This window comes from Crocodylus siamensis, chromosome 1 (genome assembly GCF_052110815.1).
Source record: "Crocodylus siamensis isolate JL-2025a chromosome 1, ASM5211081v1, whole genome shotgun sequence".
Lineage (NCBI taxonomy): Eukaryota > Metazoa > Chordata > Crocodylia > Crocodylidae > Crocodylus > Crocodylus siamensis.
Window position 1 is genome coordinate 27841664 of NC_143395.1, and position 20155 is coordinate 27861818.

The 20155-nt window shown below is 41.2% G+C and overlaps 1 long non-coding RNA gene across 1 annotated transcript in view; it reads left to right on the plus strand.

Annotated features, from left to right (window-relative positions):
* The first annotated feature begins 16379 nt into the window (after positions 1–16379).
* The window catches only part of LOC149872674 (uncharacterized), a 339877-nt gene continuing 336101 nt past the window's right edge, over positions 16380–20155 (plus strand). Inside the window, exons 1-2 of the long non-coding RNA XR_016440235.1 lie at positions 16380–16839; positions 17452–17569. This is a non-coding gene — a long non-coding RNA (uncharacterized LOC149872674). The remainder of the gene's footprint in view (positions 16840–17451; positions 17570–20155) is intronic.

A 20155-nucleotide genomic window follows, 5' to 3' on the forward strand; every position in this document is an offset into this window, starting at 1 on the left:
AAGAAAAAAGAGAATAGGATTAAAAAACTGTTTGAAAAGATGTAATTGAGAGGGTAAATTTTTAAGTAAAAATTTAATAGGCTGAGCCCACAGTCCAGTCCTGTATGCCCTGATAGATATGGTTCATTGTACTGTTGTCAAGGACTATTCATGTGTGTAATGCCCTACAGATCAATACACAAACATTTAATACATCTTCACACCTTCTTAAAATTTCATCAGCTCAAAATGACTAAGGTTCATAAAATATTTTTGTAATTATTTTGATTTGTGTATAATATGAGTTGACTCAGTGGAGAGAAAGATAAAGTGTGTGTTAGAATCTAGCCAGCACATAAAATGAACAAGCAAATCTTTTTATAACATAGATGCTGAGACTATTCCAGTATTCATATATGCATGATAATAATCTGGGTAGCTATAGCATTAAAATGAGGATTTCTCAACCCATGTTGTGCAATTTTCCATAGGATAAAAAATTATGTAAGGTATTTAATTAAAGAAAAATCACTATAACAGCAAAACTGTAAAATCTTGTATGGTAACATAACTTTGTATTCATGGCTGATTTTTTTTTTTACACAGAAAAATAATGTGGGTTGATGCAGTGTCCTAACACAATAGGGGCTAATGAATAGAGCTTGCTGCACTCAAGAGACTGCAGTTCAATTACTGGTGGTGCCAATCAAGTCAGAAATATTAACCATGGTAACAACAGATTTCTAGTTTTGTAGTCACTCTGGAGTAGTTGGTTCCTTGTGAAGGAAAGGCATTCCCTGAGAACCACCGAGTCAGAGAATACTCTTATATAGCAAAGATGGGCAGAGGCTAGTTAGTGTTTCTGGGAATCTTGCTCTGGATACTAAAGAGTGTGTCTACACATCATCATATGGCAATGTTGCTACACCACCATGTTTTAGTTAGTACTTTCTTTTGGAAATATTAAAGCACGGTGCAGTAACTGCCTGTACTGTGCCATGTGCATGGTTGGATTTCACTGCTATGTTACCAATGGTGACTCACTGTAGTGGTGCACTAAAATGGGGGAGCATGTTGCTATGACTGTGTAGTTGCCAACCACATGTAAAACCATGTGATTGCTACATTGCTGTAGCGTGCTGTATGGCAACATGGCAACATGCTATGTTGCTGTATGGCGCACTACTACAATTTCTAGGTCAATGTGTACACACGCCCAAAGTGTCTGAAAGGTTATGTTAGAAAAAATATATGCAGGTTGAAATTCATTTTCAGAGGTGCTGAATATCCACAGCTCTTATTGACTGTGTAGACAACTGCAGAGACTCAGCACCTCTGCTTCTCACTCTGTTTTTAATTCCAAACAGTCTAGGTCCTTAAAGTTACTACTACCATACTAGATACATATCATAGACCTGTATAAGCAACAAAGGTATATGTACCATAGATAAGTACATTGTAATAGTCAATTATCTCTGCTAATAGGAAATACTAAATAGCTATATCAAGTATGATTCTTATCTGGTGAAAATCAATATAGTTCTGTTTCACTCAATGGAGGTATACTGATGGATGTCAGCTGAGGGTCTAGCCTTCTCTGAATTTTGTTATTTTATACTTTTGTTGATTTTATATGCTTAGAATCTATGACCTGGACTTGATACACATGTAGCAAACTTTAAGCCCAGAAAGCTGCAGATATCTTAAAAAAGTATTTAAATGTTTGTTGTAGAAATATAATATTAAAAGAAAATAAAAATCCAAGGAAAACAGTGGCTCCAACCAAAGGCCTGATACTTAGAAAGATGGTCATTTAGACCTTGTCTTGTGAAAATATTTGAGATGGCTAAGCCACCATTTGAACTTCAGTCTGCATTTGCTTTATTTCCCATAATGCTTTCCCAGTATATGTCTCTTTAAATATAAGAGAAGATACAAACAGCTGCAGCCCTCAAGTAGCTATTTTGCACCTAATTGCTCAATCTCCTTCTCCTCCAGCTGGTGAGTGTTAGTTATGCTTTTCTCTTATTCATGAAGAGATGGCACATTTTTATGGCCTATGTCTTTGAAATGTGTCTTACTGTCTACACTGTTTGCCATTAAAGAAGCCAGCTGTTAGAAAAGGTTAGTTTTTAGTGGTATCTTGAATATGGCTTTATTTCTCTAAACTTAAAGTAAGATCCTTATTTAAGATAAGCTGATAAAACTTGGAAGATCAGTAACCACTGGTAAATGCTGATTTTCTAATGGAGAACACTGCACATTAGATATGCATTGGAATATTTGAATGAGACAGATCATAAACATAGTAATTGTTTGTATTTATCATCTTTTTCTCTGAAGATTTCAAACACATTATAAATATTATGGGAGTGTTATGGTTACTCTGTTAACTATGAGGTCAGAGTTATTACACTTACAGGGAAACCAAGTTACAGGGAAGTTATTGTGATTCCTTGGTGAAGTGCCTTAAGTAGGAGAATGCAGCAGGAGAGGTAGGGGAGACAGTATCACCTGGTGTCTAGAGCTGTGCTATGGGCTTCAGGAGATTTGGGTTCTGATCCCCATCTACCGGTGACTGCTGTTTGGTAATCTTCCAATCTTGACACCTTTGTTCCTCCTTCCACACTGTGTCTGTTTTGTCTATTGCTGATTTGTTAATTATTTAGGGTAGGGGATGCCTCTCACTCTATATTTAGTACCAAGCAGTCTAGATCCTTAATGTTACTACTAAAATGTAAAGAACAACAGAAATCCTAACTAAGGCTATATGAATAGTGAGGTTTTGGTTCCCTCCCCAACGAGAAAGGTTTGATCTGAGCCAAAAGGTCTGGTTTGTCTTAACTAAATGTAAAAACATTTCCATTTAGTCTCAACTTGGATACCTGTAAGAAAAGCAAAGGCGAGGATGAGTTGTATTCACAAAACTGAATGAGAAACTGTCTTCACTAGATCTCATTAGCCAATATCCCAATGGTTATAGCAGTCTCCAGAGTTGTAAACAACCCAGATTCAATTTCTTTCTTTTCCTGAAGAAATTTGGACTCATATCTCTGACTTTCTAGGGGACAGCACTAACCACCCACCAGCATAAAAAAACTCAGTGGTACACTCAATCCCTGCTGTTCCACTTAGCAAAGATGGCTAAATATTTGCTGGAGTTGGATGTGCTGGAGGATGTGCTTAGAATCCCTGGAGGATGCAGGTTATGACATTCGTATGGGAAGTGAGAGACTCAGATTCCAATTTGCTCCTGCCTGGTCTGGAGCAGCACTGAAACAAAAGTAGCCTACCTATTACTGAGGGGTCTAACCAGCTCAGCTAGAGAGTCATTTCTTGCTGATCAAATGAATCATAAAATGATTTTTACAAACTGAGCCAGAATGAATGAGAGGGACTGGTATTGAATCACTGGAGCCTGGTGATTAAAGCAATGTCCTCTCAGGTGGGAGAGGTGGATTCACATAATCTCAGCTAGAGGAGGGAAATTAATCCAGGTCTTGCCCAGTCCCAACCAGTGAACTGAGAGATAAGCAGGGCTGTGTTAGTAGTGCCATGGATCTAGTACTGATTTTTTTTTTTAGCCAAGTTTCATGTTGCCTGCAAATCCAACCTAAATTCATGAATTCAACCCAGAGTTTAAGTGAACTTAGTATTGGCCAAACTCTCCCCTGCAAAAATAATTAACCAAGCTCTTGTCCTAACTTGTTCCACTAAATTAAACAGAACATCTACCCAGTTTGTCAGTGTCCATGTTATGTTTTAGCAGACAGTATGTAAAAAGTATATATATAAAAAATGGAAATTATTCACTACTAGAAGCAAATCCTTTGCTGATGCAAATTGACCTTGTTTCTTTGACTTCAGTGGAATATGCTGGTTTACACCAACTGAAGATCTGAGTCCATATTTTTATTTCATTGTCTTCTATTTTTCTTTCCCATTTTATAAACTGTTGCTGTATCATGATCTTTCCAGTAATTTTTGGAAAACTATCACCAGACTATTTTCCATGTACATGACACAGCTCTACAACAGAGTGCAATACTCTAATAACTGCAAATTAGACACTCTCCAGGTTTTATTCTTTCTTTGAGAGAGAGAACCAGAGAGAGCAAGAGAGAGAGAGAGAGAAGCCCAATTCTTAAATAGCTGTTTTTAGGAATTCCTCTTTTTCACCTGAATGGAAATATAGAAAGGGAAAGCTATTTAATCTTTGTTCCCATTGCTTCTTGCCTCACCTGGCTGGTCTTAGGAATTTAAAGGAAAGGAGTTCAATAATGTAACAGAGAACTACAAAATTACCTATAAGAAATGTCTCAGGGTAAAGGAAATTCCACTGATATCACTCTTCACCATTGCCTCCCTTCAGTTCTTATCTGCCTTAAGAAGAAACTCAGTGCCTTATTGACAAAGTAGTTATGACAGAATATGGATTTAATCATAAGGTATACTTTGTTTCCAATCTAATAACTAACCCTGACTAAATGATATTCAGACCAGTTTTAACAGCAATGAATCTTCTTTTTTAATCCTAGTTTTGCAATTTGTTTAAGCTAAAAGCAAACCAAAACCTCAAATCCTGAAAAGCTTAAGCTAATGCCAAACCACACAGAAGTGGTACAACTTGATGCCATCATTCCTTTTTCACCTCCTGTCTTAGCACATTTTCTTTGTATTTGTAGGTATTATACGTTGCTATTCATGCCTCCAGCTTTTTTAGAAGTTTACTGTGGATCTTGGCGTAATGGTCTCCAGTCAAAAGTCAAATGCTTGCCAAGAAAAATCATGTAGCTTTTATAGCTATTACTTCTTCTAAGTATAGGATCAAATTGGTACCAGAAACCAGTTTGTTCTGACTGTTGATAAATAGTAACTTCCTGATGGTTGTGGGAAGCAAACCATCATTAAGACATATCTCTTACAAAGGTCTATGTTTTTTTCTCGGTATGAGAAGCTATACATAGTTTAGTTTCTTATCTGGCATATGTTGCACCAGGTTCTCAACTGCATAGTATCTTGTGTAGCCATTTATACAAGTGCCAGATAAGAATGGCAACATTGTACACCTGCTTTGGGTAGGCATTAATAAATAAAGTAAGATGCAAGTTTCTGGAAATTTTCAGGAAAGCTGATGGTTGCCATGGGACAAGTTACTGGCAATATCACCATTCTGTTTTTCATGGATGTGCACAGTCTTCCTTCCTCTGCCTATAACAAGTACCATGTTCAAGATGACTCAGGTTCATATGGTGTATTGGTTGTGCTCTTTGTCAGACACATATTGTGCAATCAACCTCCAGTCTCTCCTTCTGTGTTTGTCTAGCTCTATTTTGGTTTGCCCTGCTGAAGTTAAATGATTACCATGAGGGGAGCTTTGTGCCTTGTGGGCTGTCCTTTTGATATGGAAGTGTAATAGGAGGAACATGTGACACTTAATTTTTACCCGTCCTTGTTCAGTCTGTAGTGGATTGAACCCAAGGGACCACCAACCATTTTCTCTGGTCTCCTTCACACCTCTGGAAATCCCACATGTGGGTTTAACATTGAATTTTATAATTGACCTAGTATAGAGGAACCAATGCAAATACAGGCAGTCCTTGACTTAAGATGTTTCAAGTTACAATGAACAGCACTTATGACATTTATAAATTGACACCCTGTTTTGACTTTCTGAAGTCAGTTTCGACTATATCATGCTTGATCTGACATGACGCCATGCCAGAGAACAAGTCTGCTGTTTCACCCATCTCCCTGGAGAACATCTGTCCAAGCTTCCTTGGACACTTTCTTTAAGAAAGTAGACAAGACTCCAGAAAAACCTGCAGCCAAGAGTCCTGAGAAGACTCCATTCAAAAAGTCCAAGAAAGTCACCTCAAAGAAGTCCTTCTAAATCAATACGATTGCTATTTACAATATAAATACATTAATGTAGCTATATTACTCATCTATAATTGATTGAGTACAAAATTCTGGGTTCTTTTTGGTGAAAACAGGGTATTGGGCTTTGGTTCAGGAACCAATCCCCCATTTATGATATTGTTCCTATGGGAAAATTGGTTCCAAGTTCAATGTTTTGACTTAAGAGGCAGTTTTCAGGAACCAATTGTGTCATAAGTCCAAGGACTGCCTGTAAGTTGAAAAAATGGCATATAAGAAAAGAACAGAGCACAAGACAACTGGCAGTCAGCACAAGTTCTTCATTTGATGAGCAAGATACTGGCTGCTCTCATTGCCTCAGTTAATAAATTATATCAGTGTAGCATACATTCCAAAGCCTCACTCTGCTTTGTTAAGTAGCTAAGAATGGAATCAAAGTCCTGAGGGTGATAGATTGGATGATGGAGAATGGATCCTAATGATAAGAATATATTCACTAAAATCAAATAAGAATAGGAGTCTAGAAACAGGTAACACTTCCTCAAGACAATGTAGATTTTGATTGTACAAATACAGGGTAGAAGACTGTGAATATCATTATTTTGTTTGATGCTTGGGTAAATCAATCTCTTACTCTAACATTGATCTTGCCAATGCATGAAAAAATATAGGTCCATTATTCTAGCCTCAGAATCAATCAGGAATGACTGACTGACGTGTAGCAGCCTTACCTTTCAGAGCTTGGGTTGAATCCCAGGCTTGAGAACCTGCTCTTTTGATTGGTGGAGCCCATCCAACAATCAGGAGGCAGCAAGAGAAATAACATCATGCCCCTTTTCTGAGGGGAGGGGGAGAAGAGCTTCCCCGGATCTGATTGAAGACTGCAAATTGTCAGGTCCGGAACACTTCAGGGGCGGAGCCCTGGAGCGTATAAAAGGAGCTTCATGCCCAGCACAAGGGGCAGATGCATCAAGGACAGAGAAGAGAGAAGAGCTGGGTTTAGAAGAGCTGAGGAGAGCTTTTCAGCAGTGCAAAGCAAGAGCCCAGGAAGAGCCCCTGAAGACTTCTGTCAGTGGAGAGTGGGGGACAGCTCCAGCGGTTAGGTTCTCAGTGTGCAGCACGGTGTATGGTGTCCAGACCCTGGGAGCTGCGTGAGGTGGCTTGGGTCTGCAACCTCTGGTGTGCAGCCAGAGACACAGTACACAGGTGGGTGCATGAAGCAGGATCTCTGGAACCCTTGGGGTGGCTCAGGTCCTCAACCCCCGGAACGAGGTTGGGAGCTCGGTGCAGGAGGCGCTGCATGGAGTGTGAGAGACCCTGGGAGCTGCTTGAGGTGGCTCGGGTCTACAGCTGCTGACACAGGGCAGCCAACACAGCCCAAAGGGTCTGGGAACAGACCAAGCCCCAGTGCTGCACAAGGCTGTCCAGGCCTCCAACCCCCAGCATAAGGCAAAACATCCACTACACACAGCGGTGCCTGTGGCCCTAAGCCAGGACAGTGGCAGCAGAGTCAAGCGGCAGAAAAACCCGGCAGGGACAGAGCTTGACCTGGAGAACAAGAGGCAACCCTCTGGGACTGCGGAGTAGTGGCAAGATACCCTGGAGAGAGGGTCCCCACAGGGGGCCCCCCCGCAAACTGGGTGTAGTATATCTGTGTGTGTATATATATATATATATATATATATATATAATAGGGTTTATTGTTTTGTAAACTTGTACATAGATTATATATATATGTCTTTACCCTTTAATGGTTTTGTTGTGATAATAAATCTGTATATAGTTAAGTAATTGATTGACTGGACCTGACCCTATAGGGGATGGAGGTGGCCACTGGCCTGTTGTGTCCCTCCACAACACAGTGCCCTGCCAATAATTCCCTCATTTGGAGAGGGAAGTACAAACTCATGTACACGTGGGCTACAGAAGCTTTATGGAAATGTAAAGGGGTATGAAACTGGTAAAAAGATAATTAATGGCAATGATTCTACTCTTAGACATATGGTAAGACTATTTTGATTTTTGTTCAGACCTCTTTTTCTGCAGCTACCTCAAAATTTGCATGTCCACACATGTTAAACTTTAGCCATTTGTCATATAAAAAATTCTGGAATGTGGACAGTTTTCTGTAAGATGCATGATTAGTGGTGTATGATAAAGGATAGGAAAGATTTACTTTAAAGAAAGAAGCATAACTGAGTTCTTTATATAAGAATGAAATGTAGACACTGGACTGTAAATTACATGTCTCTGCCATTGCTGCTCTATGTTATGCTGAGGGATAACAGCCCAAACAAAATTTAACATGTACAGTGAATGTAATTTTTAAGGTGGAAGCAGACATTCCAGCATCACTAAACCCCCAACTAATTAATATTCAACAACATATCTGACACAAGCTGGATTATGCTCACAGAGTGTTTAGAGTATCTTTCTCTGAGTAGGAGATTCATGTGGAAAGGAACTTTTCTGAAATAAAAATAAAATAGAAGCTGTAATCTGGGAAGGTGAGAGTTCTGTAGAAGGTTAGGCAATGCTAGCAATAATACCCATCCTCCTGTGATTTGAATGTCTTCTCAAATACGGTTATCTCCTGGAAGTAGAGGATGGTATACATATCACACCTTCTTATGAGGTTGAAGAGATGAGGTCCACATCTATGAGGTCCAAGGGATTTCAAAAGGAGTAATGTGGTAGACAAAATGATTCATGTACAAATAAGAATTTTTCCGTAATTCTCTTGGCTTGGGTTAGGTAGCTTTTCATGTGGCAGAGAAATAGCAGGAAGAAGAAATCTCAGGATTGAATTTTGGATTTTGGGTAAAGCTAGAAGGAAGGGAGGTAGCCAGAAACATGACAAAGCATTTTTGTTAAGAAGTAAGATCAGGGTATAAGGACCAGGGAATATGCAATCTAGCCTAGGGAATAGGCCACCAGAGGAGGGCCAGAGACAGTGGTAGAGTTCAAAACACAGGCCAAGGGGGCGGGGGCGGGAATCAGGGACCAAGCACCAGTTCAGAAAGGAAATTCAGTTGCAGTCTGAGTCACTAGCCAGGGTTCAGGAGTCAGAGACTTAGGCTGCTGACAGATGTGGAAAAAAAATGCTTTACCAGAAGAAGCAGTACATTAGTTTGACCTGGCTCTGCAGTGTCTGTATAAATCAGATGCTTCACTGTGGCTTTTTGGCACTTTTATCTGAAAGATTCAATCAGCTATTTGAAAAAAGTACCAAAAAAGCCCCACTAAATCCTCTGATTTATACAGATATTGGGTGAGCCGGGTGCAACTAACGAAATGCCTCTGCTGAGTTTAAAGTAAAGCACCATTTTTGGTTTTTTTTAATGTCTGTAAGCAGCCTAAGCTACCAGATCCAAGGGGACTGTCCAAAAAGCCATTGTTTAGGAACAGAGCCAAGCAGTAGGGGTGTGCAAAATGGGCCATATTCAATTCAGATTTGGATTTGGCCCAAATCAGGGGACAGTGATCTGATTCATTGATTTGGATCATTGTCCCAATTTGATTTGGCCAAATCCAAATCTGAAGATTCAATGCTGATTCAGAGAATCAGTGATTCAGCCATAGACACAGCTTGAAATGTTTTTTCTACATATCTTGAGGTACCAGGTGTGGCTCGTGAATGCTACAATGGTGGGGCAGATAGAGTGTCTCACAGGAGCATGGGGGGGACCCCTGCACCCTTGGCAGCGGATCCAGAAGTGAACTGGAAGTACTTCTGGTCCACTTCCGGGTCCACTGCTGAGTGCATGGGGGACCCACCCCCCTGCACCCCCGGCTCAGAGATCAGCCTTGGAGGGACCCTGGGTGCAGCCCCAGACCCAGGAGGCACCAGTCACTGAGCCAGGGGGTGGTGGGAGGGTCCCCCACGCACTCCCCAGCAGACCCGGAAGTGGACTGGAAGTGCTTCTGGTCCACTTCCGGGTCCACTGCTGAGTGCGCTGGGGACCTCCTCCCACTCCTGTGGGACGCTCCATCTGCCCCAGCATCTCAGTGTTCACAGGCCACCTGGTACCTTGAGGTATGTAGAAAAAACATTTAAACTGTGTCTATGTTCGAATCATCAGATCTCTCCAAATCTTTCCAAATCCATTTGGAGGGTTCCAATTTGATTCAGAGAGATTAAAGGGTCTCCTGGTTCGATTTGAATTTGGAGATTCAGCTCCCGAACCGAGCCAAATCTCCACTGAATCAAATCAGCGACAGAAGTTTTGCACAGCCCTACCAAGCAGGGTCAGGAACCAGGAAACCAGAGAACAGATCAGAGCAGCTTCCCACAACAGACCTTCGGAAGAACAGTTGACTGACCTTCAGTCTGCTGCCACAGGGGGATCTAAACGGAGAGGCTGCTGTTCCCTGTAGCCAATCAGGAGGCCCAGACAATGGCCAACTGGTTCATTAGTTGGGGTTGGGCTGCCAGTCAGAGCCCCCAGGCAAGTGTGGCCAAGCAGAAAACTAGTGTAGGTTGGGCTGCCTATTATGGTCCCTGTACAGTATATGAAGGAAGCTGTGTAATCTTGGACATATTTTCTGGAATTTATGCAGTCAGCTTTTCAATAGTTGTTAATACTGATATCACTTTTGTATCATTGTCCCAGTGGTACCAATTGTCACCGTTTTGAGAAATAAAATAAAATTATCGCAGCAACCTCTGTTTTCCAGACAGCTACAGGTAGCAAACTCCTAACAGATCATCATTCTTTGCTCCTTCTTTTCATATGGAAACATCAGCATTTCTCTTGAAGAAGTTTGTACATCCATAGTGAATATGCTGTATTGTTTTGCAAGGTTTTTAGTTGTGTACTTTAGACAAAGTGTATTAACTAGGTAGGTATGTGAATAAATATTCATTATTACACTAGAAAATAGACACCTCCTCTTAGAAGAACCTTTATATAAAGCACTCTTCCCCATTACCCTCGTAGATGATTAAACCTTGTCTTATGTCAGTTGGCTATTACTCAAACAAGTTATGTCTTCATAGGGACTGCTCATGCGAATATGTGCTTGTAACCATGACTAAAGACTGCACAATCTAGCCTGCAGTGATGGAGGTCTTTGCTGTAGTGGCGAATAGGGAAGAGAGAGCCTTCTTTCCCTTTAGCCTGTTATAATTATCAATAGCTGTGCTGGTAAGAAGAAAAATTAAATCAAATGCATGCCCAGTTTGTGATACACCCAGTTTAGATTTAAACTGAGTCATTCCTTGCAATTAAAGACAATAAAAAGGTACACAGAGTGGTAAAGCACGCATGTACACCACTTTAGTCTGACTGCATGAAAGACATATTGCCTTGCTAGACACTTTAATATCTTGATAGTGAAGTGGAGATGCCTTGCAATCAGGCATTATTTGAATAGACAACACTCCTTGTACAGTACATAGCTAGAGAGTTGCTTTAAATACAATAAATAAAAGTAAAATCTTATACAAGGCAGCACAGCTCAGTAATTGCTGTTTTGGAGCTCACGTCTCTGCAGTTATTTAGCTCAGCATTTCATCTCCAGCTGCAGCACAATTTTTGCCAAATATAGATAAATGAAGTTAAAGTTATTGGCAACCACTAGTTCTGTATCCCCGGTTTGAGTTCATAGATTTCATAGGAATGGCATTACTTTATTTCTGTAGCAAACAATTGTTCTGTAGTTAGAAGTTTTTCAGGGTTACAGTATATATAGCATTGTCAATTCGGTTTTATCAGACAGATACTGGTAAAGAGACAGAATGTACAAACTGTAGACTGCATTAAATATGAGGGAGGGCAGGTTAGATTCTGAACCCAATCCAGCACATTTTAGGTGTTTAATGTAATCTCAGTACAGAATCTGCAGACAGTGCCTTTCAGCATTGGAAATCTAACTCCTCCATTGCATGCTAATTTCATCACATTCTGCATTACACTATATAGCCATGTAGCATGGGCTACTTCAGCCAGACTCTCTCACAGCAGACCCACAAAAAATTACTACTTGGCTTCCTTATGTGTTCTTCAGAGAACCATTCCCCGTAAAAGCAAGAACAAACAAGAGATATTAATGCAAAAGGGCAACGCATATATAGTACTTTACATTTTCTCAATCACTGAATATTAATTAGTACAAAATTGATTCTATTACAGGATATAGAAAGACACAAAGAAGTTAAATGTATTTCTTTTCTCTTTTAGTCAACTTTTGTTCTTCCATTTTACAGCTCTTCCATGTTTTTTCAGTAAGTTAATACATTAACATGCTGGAGTATTTTCTATTGACACAGGAATGCTTTTCTTTTATCTATTGACTGTGTTATTTAAAGACAATCAGGAAAGTTTCTTATTATTAAGAAGGTAAACACATTGATTTTTTTATTTTGAATGGTTATGCAACATAATGTGAAAACATGTAGTATAGTTTGGCATGAAACTGTTTAGAAATGTAGATGTGAAAATGAAGAAATGCTTGCTTTTTATGTACTGGCATCTCATTCATGTCCACAGCATTTTTTCAATAGTAAGAATCTACAGATTGTATGGATAGTGATATTTCACCATTTCTAGATGTAAATGAAACTACATTTTGATAACTTTACATGTGGGACAATTTTGCAAAATTGTCAAGTTTTAGAAGCAAATAGGGCATGCATATTAAGTTTGACAGTGAACAGAGATTTCAGAGAGACCATTTTCTTGTATCTGGGAGAAAGGGCATTTGTTTCACTTTTGAAATGTGCTTGATTCACCCAAACAGTGAACGGTTTTTAACCAAATCAAAACTGTTTATTTTTGTTGATTCTTCTCTTTTTTGCGGCATCTCACCAGCTTCATTGACACTGTGAATTTCTTTTCACAGATTCACTATCACTCTTTCCCAAAATAAAATTTCATCACTTGGAGGTTTAATGAAGTCTGAGCTTTCTAACTGAACGAGAAAAAAAAAAAAACACCCAAGAAGATATCAGCAAACGAAGAACAGGCGCATTTATTTATTTTGAAACAAAGCAAATATTCCTTATTTTGTAATACAGAAACGTTTTCAAGGCATATTATGAAATGGTCACAGTTTTCAGATTGCAGCTAATCTGATAGTACTTTGTCATAGCAAGGTTCAGCTAAGAATATACTTTGAACCAAATTTAGTCCTCTCTTGAAATCAGCTGGGTTCCACAACGGAGAGCGTAGAATTCTTTTTATACTATCACATCTAATTATAATATTTAAACTAGTGCTGGGATTGAAGGAAATCAAAACATGTTACAAGCAGTTTGGCTGAGGAGTGATGGCTTTTTTTCCCTGAAAAAATGGTTAGCAAATGCAATGTTTCCTCCATATTTTTTTATCAATATCAGCATTTTTATTTTTTGTATTATATTGCATTAAAAACGACTCCCCTATCCCCCCCCAGTAAACTTTTTATTTCACTGGTTTTTAGTTTGGAAAACAGGATTTTCAGTTAAACCATTTTTGTCATGAAAATCCATTTTACATTCATAAAAGATTTCTGCATAAAATTAGCTAGCAGCACTAATTACAATTATTTTATAAGCCTCATAGTCTCTATGTGATGCAGGTATTATATCCTTTGTATAACTCAATAAACCTACGTACATAAAGGCTGTAAAGTTATAGAATGAAACAGCCGCAGTCAAAACCAGAATCTAGGAGTATTCCTTCCAGGTCCTCTGCTCCACCTACACTAAATATAATCTCTAATTCATATTACTGGTTATCATTGAGACAGCTGAGAATATCACACAAGTGTCTGAGGAAGAGTGTCTGTTTTAGGACATGGAATAAGTTACTGATCATTTCTTCCCAGTATGGAAACAAATAATAATGAACTGTAGTTTTGTAAATCTGGCTAATACTTACAGCATGGTTGTCTCTGTTATATCTTGGGAATGAACTCTTCATTACTGAGCTGAGATCATTATTCTGATCTCACTCACATAAATGTAACTCCATTGACCTCAGCTTAGTTTCTTCTGATTTACACCACTATGGAAGAGAAGAATAGTGCCTTACTCAGGAATGGCTAAGCAAGGGCTCCATTCTCACTGGGAGTGTTCACTTACATGAACGAGTCCACTATTTTCCTGGCTCACTAATGTACATTTCACAATTTAGCTAGTAGTTGCATTTTTATATATATAATCCCATTTTACTTTTGCATTCTTAGTTTTAGGATGTCCTGCTCCTCGTGTCTTCATAGAACAGTGAGTACGTGAGGCACATTTTGAATGCCTTATCTGTGGTGGGAAGGGGAATTTGTCAGCTCTGGAGTCAAACGTAACAAGCTCACATGCTGGCTACTTTCCTCATGATTAATCTACCGAACTAGCACTGTGATCTGCACTCATCATTTTTATAGCTAAAAAGTGGAGAGAGAAAACAGATTTTTTCTGATTTGGTGGCTGCATTCCTTCTCCATATCCCTCCCACAGAGTGGCTCACCACACAATCTCCTGTTTTTGCATACAGTACTGCCCTCCCCCTCTTGAAAGATGTAACAACAACTTGATGTGAAAACAAAGCGATAACCTCAAAAGAATGTCTCTCTTGTTCTTAAAAACCGCAGACACATGGGCACGCACATGCAGACAGAAGGATGCTTGCACACACACACACACACACACACATGCACACACGCATACTCGGAGCAGCGGCTCATGGGGTTAATAATGCCAATAGTTTCAATAACAGAAAAATGTTATACTACTGACACTTCCTTTGGCTGTAAAATATTTAATATTCTTTTAAAACTGTGAATAAAAAGGTCAGTTTGTATACCGAGCAACGAGAAAAAAAAATTCCCTTTTTATTAGAAAACACTTGAAACTTATCATGTGCAGCAGATGGGAGTAGAAAATGCAGCTCGAAGACAGTTATATAAATATATCCTTGATGTCTGTTTTGCTTTTCAATTTGCAGTGAAAAGTACAAAGGTAGAGTGGAGCGCCAGTCAGGGCTGCACTGTGTCTCTTGATATCCATTCCAGATGTTGGCTAGACTTTGTGGAGCCAGGCTTATGGCACTGGGGCTGGAGCTAGTTGTCTTTTCCTCCAGGTGTGATGCTTCATGCTGATCCCCCCACATGCTAGCCTGTCTTATCCAAACACACTAAGCTCTGTGACAGGCATCCACCACCTTTTTGACCAAAACTCACCTCCCCCCCACCCACACTCTTCTCAGCCTGATGGGTCCTGCAGACAAGTCCACTTGTCCCTGCCTATCATTCTGTCACTTCAAAAGCAAGAGCCCATAAAAAAATGAGCTCTGACGTTGTTCTCATATAATGTTAGTCAGCTAGTAGGTCCTTTGAATATTCCTTTTTGTGTTTTGAGAGTGTCTGGAGGTACTATTTGACACCAAGTACGTCTGCCAAGCCTCTAATGGTAGTTCTCTGTTTGTGCATGCTTGTAAAGGATTTTACACTGTAATATTTTAACTCCCTGATTAAACATTGCTAAGCACAGAAGTATATCATAAATCTTGCAGGCGCCAACTCCATTTATCTGAATGTTAGTTACTGTCTACGATGGGTAAACAAATTACAGCACAGTTTATTACAATATACAGGACCACAATGTAGCTCTATTAATATCTTGTACCCCCTGGAAATATAGTGTTGGCTCACAGTTTGAATTTTTTCTCCTGAACAATTAAAAACAAATTCTGAATGGATGGTGGGAGGGTAAGGCTTGGGGAAAGCATCAGGCACTTTCAAGGGGAAATTTGCTGGGAGTAACAATAATGAGTTGCTATATCAAGTTACTACTATCCTGGGTTTGAGGTCAGTACATATTGAGCTAGTCATAAGATATTAAACTAGACACTTTTCTAGTCTGAAATGTATTGGTGCTGTTAAAGCTGCCAGTAAAACATGCAGTGAGCAGTTGGGTCGGATAGGGTAAAAACAAAAGAAGGCTTTAATAAGCAGGGGATCAGAAGGCATTCTTTTGTCTTAGCCACAAACACAACTTTGCATTGGTATAGTGGGTTTTCTGCATCTGTATTTTCCGCATATTGAGGGGAAATGAACACTTCAGGAGTTGAGCTATTTGTTAGGCCATTTACAAAAACTAAACAGTCACTCCTATTTTTTAAGTTTGCTTAACCTTCATGAACAGTCCTGTTTATTTAAATTTATTGGTATCAATGGAAGTTTGTTTCTCATGGAGACTTTTTGAAGAACAAATAACTGGCCAAAGAAAACATATTGAAGGACTAATTTAATCTCGTTTTAGGTGGACCACAGTATTTTTAAAAATAGAACTAGCAGCAAAGAAGGAAGTGCTAGTGAGTTTTAAGAAAATTCATAGAAGCTATTAAAATAATTACACTTACATAAAGTTGAAAAAGGTCAAGATAAAAATATAAAGTGTATAGAATGAATAAATGGCTGATTTATTCCTATTTGTGTTCACCATTAAGAAAATGATTGTTTGCCCCAGTAGATGTAATGGTGACTAGCAGATCATCTGCAGTTGAGGATAGAGAACTTGGACGTTGTTTACTGTGACGCAATTATTGCTTTCATTTTACAACCTCGTGATAAAACAAAATAAAAATTAAGAAATAATTGCTCTTATAGTTCCAAGTAGGGCTTGGTATTTAAAACTCTGACACAACTGTCAGTTCTACTGTTCTGTACAGTGGAGTCAGGCTCTGTTAGCAAACTATCTTGCTTCCAGGAAACCACAACATTCAAATGTTTTACAGAGTGGAATAATGTTCATTACTTGCAGGGGTAGGAAAGGATAGGGTTACCATAGGTTTGGGTTTTCCCAGACATGTCCTCTTTTTGGGTCCTCCCATCTCTGTCTCGATGGCTTTTTAAAATATCAACAAATCTTTGGGATTTTGCTTTGCTTCCACTCAGCATTGAAGTTTTTCCTGGCACTTCCTGGCTTGCCCCAGCAAGAAGCTGTGGGGAGTGGAGGGGGGACATCATATGTGTCTTCTTGCAAGTCCCAGCAGCTGCAGGCAGGTAAAGCCAGGGCCTGGGGATTGTGGGGGGATGTGTGTGTGTGTGCATGTGATGGGGGCAGATGCCTGCTAGTGCTGGGGCTGCAGCAGGGTAGGGGAAGCAGGGGAGCTGCCTGCCCCTCCAGCGGGGGAAGGGGGTAGGGAGGGTTCTTTGGGGGCAGTAAGGAGCTGCATAGGCAGCAGGGCTGGGGGAGGCAGGGGGGTGTGGGTTGGGAGGGAGGGGCACGAGCAGGGCTGGGGTGGCAGGGGTGGCAGGGGTCTGTGAGTCACAAGTGAGGGGGACTGGCAGGGCCGGAGGGGGCCTGTGGCTTGGGAGTGATGGACACCATGGGGGTGGGGGACTGTGGGGTGGGAGTGTGGGGCAGGGCCAGGGGGCTGGGGTTCAGGAATGAGGGGTATCAGCAGGGATGGGGGGGCTGTAAGTTAGGAGTAAGGGGCACCATAAGGGGCACCAGCATGATCTGGGGGTGGGGTACTGTGGGTCAGGAGTGAAGGGTAGCAGCAGGGCTGGGGGATCTGTGTCTTGGGAGTGAGGTGCAGGGGCAGGGTACAGGCATGAGATGCAGGGTACAGGCATATCACTGCCCCCCTCAATCATATTATACCCCCACAGGTGTACTCTTCTTTGAAACTGGAAATACGGTAACCTTAGGAAAGCATAATGTTCTGACGTTCTTTGCCCAGCTCCAATGGACAGCAGTACAAACACCATCCTTCACAGAGGTAATCTGGTAGGTAAAAATAGAAATCCAAATATTTGGAAAGATTTTGCATATTGTCAGTACCATAAATCATCATGTGGAATCTTTTAGCAATTTGTCTGAATGAGACTATAGCTAATAAAATTAGACTCATGAAATTTTACCAAAGCAATTACAAAATTGGTTTTATAGGAAGGAAGAAAAAAGCCACACACCAAGGTCCAAATTTATCACTGGCCTTTCTTTGCTTGATTTATGCCAGGGATGAATTTAGCCCTGAATCTGATTTAGTCTTAGACAGATTAACAGGAGCGGTATTTTGTGTCATTTTTTCAACTATCCTTTTAATACCTTCTTTGAAAGCTCAGTTCACAAAGGTGCTGCACACTCTTGGGCCTGATCAAAATATTCCACTGCCTATGTAAGATTAAGCACACAAGGGTTACCTTTCATGTATGTCAATTAGAGTACTTGTGTGCTTATGGTTGAGTGTGTGGCTAAGTGTATGGCTGGATCAGAGTCAGAATGCTCAGCACAATGCAAGATTGGGCCTGAAGTGGAACTTTTTTCACATGCTGGGCAGGGAAATAATACAATGTACATAAGCACTGTTAGAGCATGTGCTGCTAATTATTATGTAGAAAGTCTGTGGGTGCTAAGTGCCCTTCTGGCCTGCTCCAGTTGATTTTAATGCATGTGGAGGCTTCAAGTATCTCCTTGGAAGTGTTCAGCAGCTTGCAGGATTGGGTTCTTAGCAATAGTGTATATACTACACCACCTCCATTGTTCCACTGATGCCAAGGGTGTGAAGCCAGACTCTAAGGTGCAATTTCTCTGTCCTAACCATTTAGCTGTGCTTCTTGGTGGCTGGGGAATGCCACAAGGTATTGTAGCTAAATTCCCAACTGTGACTCAGGGATATCATGTTTTGCTTGTGTCCCATCTGATGTTTTAGAGGGGAAAAAGCTCCTGCATCCCCTTTATCCCTACAGAATAAATACTTCAAAAACAGACAACCTTCAGCCACAACTGAGCAATGCCTTTTGCCAAAGCCTATTCCATATAGCAGAACTGCAAAAGGTGTTCTTCATATAGTATGTAGTTGTGGCCTTGGGCTAGTGAGTCTTAACTGGGAAGCTGTGATACCTGTTTTATCAGTGCTAGGTGTGTAAACATGGTTGACACGATAAAGCTAATGATTTCAAATAAGAATCCAGCGTTAAAAAAATTCTGGCCTGTTGCAATCTTTTAAGTTCTTTGCAACAGAAAAATTGCTGAAAAGAATGAAGGGCTGGCATTTTCCAAGGACTTGAGCTTAATGAGGGGTGTCGTGAGTCTAAAAGTGTTGGGAATCACTGCCTTAGGCTGTAAGCTGCTGTCTCATTTGAAGCAGTATGGATTGTATTGGGTTTAAACCATGATCAAAACATGAGTGGCACAGTCAATCATTAGGCCTATGTGAATAGGGAGGTATTTGATTTAGATTCAATTCGGAGATTTGGATCACTGTCCTGAATTGATTTGCCTGAATCCACTTCGGGAGATTCGGTGCTGATTTGGAGAGATTCAGTGATTCGGATCGGCAGTGCTAAGCTCTGGCTGACAGGTGGAGCCACCCCAACTCCTAGACAGCATGTGGCACCCTGCTGAGCTGCATTGCACCCAAACTGCATGGGGGGGCTCTGTCACAAGCAGCCAGAGGCCCCAGTTACTGCTCCTGTAGCCGGTGAGTGTGGGGCATTGTTCTTGTTCTGTTTAAGTGCTGGGATGCTGGGGCTGGGCCAGGGCTGGGGCTGGGCAGGGCAGCCATGGGAGCTTCTCCTGTGGGTACTCCGGCTGTACCTGTCTCTGCCCCAATGGAGGGAGCTGTGGGGGGCTATGCCTTGCTGCCACTTGCCCAACCGGCACAGGGGGCATGAGATGCGGGTGTGGCAGTGCTCGGAGTAGGGGCTATACCCTGCTGCTGCTGTCCAGCTGGTGCAGGGGAGGGGGTGTGTGATGCAGGCATGTCTCACTCTCAGCAGCAGCAGGGCAGAGCCCCTGCTCTCAGTGCTACTGTGCCCACATCAGTGCTGGGAGTGGGGGCTCTGCTCTGCTGCTGCTTGCCCACTGGCACAGAAGGCATAGGATGTGGGTGCAGCAGCGCTGGGAGTGGGGCCTATGCCTTGTTGCCACTCGCCCCCTTCTGCCTGCAGTGAGCCATGCCCACATCCCACCCACCTGCCTCAGCTGGGCACGTGGCAGCAGGGCAGAGCCTCTACTACCAGCGCTGCTGCACCCACATCCTGCACCTCCCTGGCCGACTTTCTGAGTAACGTGCCCCACCACCCTGGCTGGGCAGCTTGTCCTAATCCCAGCCTCAATCTCTCCTTCCCCCATGCCCCTTCCCTCCCCCCTCCCCCAGCCCCAACAGACTTACCAGCTGGAGGCACCTGTTAGGTACCTATTTAATCTATGGCTGAATCGCTGAATCGGCCAAAGCCTTTCTGAAGCTTTTCCGAATCGATTCGGATGCTTCAAATCAATTTGGAGCTTTTAATTGGTCTCCCAATTTGATTTGGATTTGGAGATTTGGTCTCTGAATCAGGCCAAAGCTCCTTCAAATTGAATTAGCTA